This window comes from Rhagoletis pomonella, unplaced genomic scaffold (assembly GCF_013731165.1).
Source record: "Rhagoletis pomonella isolate Grant_MI unplaced genomic scaffold, Rhpom_1.0 Rhpom_scaffold_00002, whole genome shotgun sequence".
In the NCBI taxonomy this organism is placed as follows: Eukaryota; Metazoa; Arthropoda; class Insecta; order Diptera; family Tephritidae; genus Rhagoletis; species Rhagoletis pomonella.
Window position 1 is genome coordinate 1,832,951 of NW_023458556.1, and position 3,188 is coordinate 1,836,138.

Below are 3,188 nucleotides of genomic sequence, written 5' to 3' on the forward strand. Positions count from 1 at the left end.
GTAAGTTGCTAATAAGGTATTATTACGTGCTCCTAATTCCCACTGGGGTATTTATTTGTTTGAACATATACATAAATACAAGCATACAATCCATTCACTGGTGGCACTCGGGTGAATGAAAAGAATTTTCACTTCTCACTTACATATATAATGATAAATAATTATAATTACTTACGATAATAAGTGAAAAGTTTCCAGAGGAACGCGTAGGCGAACGCTTCCGCAGCCATACTCAGAGTATAAGATACCAACTTATGTATGTACCAACTATGAATATGAAGCATAAGATGAATATAAACAAAACAGACATACAAACAAAGAGCATAAATATTAGTAAATACACGGGATCACAAATTTTAGTTTGGTTTTGTTATCGAATTTCTATGTAGAATTGCTCGGTGATTCCGAAATTCGGGTTAATTTATTTTTCTATGGTTACGTTTACGAGATATTTTTAATTTACGGTTAAAAGCTTAAAGCAAAAACTGGTTCCTTTTAATAACGTATATCTTACGAACCAATTTAAAAATCTTAAAAATACGGCAAATGAAAGCTAATGAAATTCTCCATAAACCGTGCATACATCACTTTCCGATTAATTAATCATTCCAGTTTTTTTTTTATTTTTTAATGAAAAACTGAAAAAGAAATCAAACTTTTACGGAAACAAGTAGAGAAGTGTTCGGGCGAAATCGAATTTTATATACCCGGAGCAGGTATCAAATAACATCGTTTCAACTTTCTCTGAACTACGTTTGCATGATAAGTAGAGGTCTTTACCGGACTTAAAACGTTTTCGATAATATGAAGAGTTAGACTTAGATATAATTGAACTTAGTTAGGTACAAATCGATTAAGTGGTTACCGCGGTACACCTTTGTAGTTATAAAGTGGGCGGTGCTGTGCCCAATTCCTAAAAGTCTATAGCAGTCTGATTTATTGTTAGGAGATTGTTGTTACTATTAATTTGAAGTAAATTAGCGTCCTCAGTTATTGAATTATCGGAGTTTTCGTATTTCTGAAATTTACCGTTATACGGGAAGCGGGTGTACTTTTAGTCCGATTTGAATAATTTTCAACAAATTGCTTTTCCGTACGACGGTTATTAAGTGCGCAGAGTTTGGTGGAAATTAATAAATCGGTTACCAATCGTTGCAACAAAACTTTCTATATGTATTGTATACTACTCGTTTATTTAGAGGACATTTAACACCGTGCGGCAAAAACCAAAAAATTTTAAAACACACGAAGTAATCAATATACTCACAAAACTAGGGATCAAATATAAAACTGTGTTCTTATTCTTTCTCTCTGACGTTAGGCTTTTTTTTTTTTTTTTTTGAAGGACTTTGAATTTTTAGAGATACATATCGCTTGCTTGGAGTGAAAAGTTGCTAAGTCCACTTCTATAGTTAGAGAAATTTAAAATGCATTGTTTCGAAAAAAGAAGCACCGAGAATCCAGTAAAGCCAAAATAGTACGAAATTGTATTCAATGTGTATTCAAAGTTTTGCGAAGTACTTGAAGAAAATGGCTATAAAAAGCATTTTTCTCTCCTTTAAAATTTGTGAAATGGGACTTAGCAACTTTTCGCTCTAAGCTAGCGATATGTGCATTTCAAAAAATTATTTAAAAAAATTTAGTGAAATACAGAGTAATGATATGACTACCAAATGAAAGAGAAAATTTTGTAGAAATAAAATTTTTTCGTTCACAAGGACGAATATATTTTGAAAATGCCTTTTACTCAATTTTTTATCCTCAACTAATAAAGTTAGAAGTACGAAATTCGAGGATATGGACGTTTCGTTAAGGCATATTTTTATTTTATTTTTTGTTAAATAAATAATGAAAATTTTGAAGGATATTCAAGGATAAAATTTTAAAAGTACATTTTTAATATTCGTTCTTGTGCACGAAAAAAGTAAATATTTTCCATTTTTATAGAACTTTATATTTCATTTGGTATCCTCTTCTGGTATGAATTTTTTTAATCGTCTTTTTCATCAAGTAATTACATATATCGTTAAAATGTTAAAGTCCTTTTAAAAGAATTTCTGATGTCAGAGTGAAGAAATTAAATTGCAGTTTTATTATATTTGGCCCCTATATTCGCGAGTATTTTAGTTTTTTTTTTTGTGTGTAAATTTTACTGTCGCGCGGTGTTATAATCTTTTCTGTAAAAATTGCCTATTGCAAATGTGTGCTTGGTTGAGCCAGGGTCGAGATATTTAAAAAAGCCGATTTGTTTCATATTTGGCACATTTAATTGAAACATAGTGAGACATAGATTTGTAAAAAACTAGAACCGCTAGGTGGCGCTGAAGTGAAAATAAAAAATATATTCGACATAAAATTCAGGTTTTGTTTGCATTAAAAATTCTTTTAAAAACAATATTAACAAAAAAATTTTCAATACAGTTTTTAGTAACGTCATGCTCATAATAAAAACAGGAAAGATGTTTACATTTAAAGCCTCGTTAATAAACCTTAGATACTTTAAAAATTACAAAAAAATGTCTTGCCCAATTCAGAGAAATTTGTAACTTTGTAACCCAAGTCCAAATCCATTGTTTTTTTTTTAACGTCACACCAGCGCATCAATTGTTATCAATTCTTTTCATTTTTTACAGAATTAAGGACTATTTAATTGCTCTGTATACAAATATAGAAAACCCTTTTAAAATCCTGACTTTTTAATTATTATTATTATTTTTGTCCTTTTGTTTCTGTTGTATCGTACCGCAAAACTCATGCGTCGTAATATTAGGTTTTAATTTTTTTTTTACGAATTTTTCTCCAATAGCTTTATGAAGCAAACTACGGGTTTGTTAGATTGAAAGGCATCTTCCTAATCTTTTAAAATATGTTAGGTTTACCTCTATGCTCCAGAAAAGAAAATACGCTCTTCGATCTTCGCCTCAATTTCTTACTTTTTCTGGGATCAGTTCGGTTTGAAAATATTCCATCCCCCATATAAAAACTGTCCTAGAATTACTTGGCAGCGGTAATGGTATGCTGAACGATGAGTTCAGAAAATACCTTCGATCGAATATCTCATCATACACATGCTTTCCAACAGTCATGGAGGAGTACAAGCAGTATGCTGCGTGCGCTCAACTTCCTCTACTTTATTTGCGTATTTACGTACTCAATCAAGCTGTCTTTAAGCAATACTATGAAACATA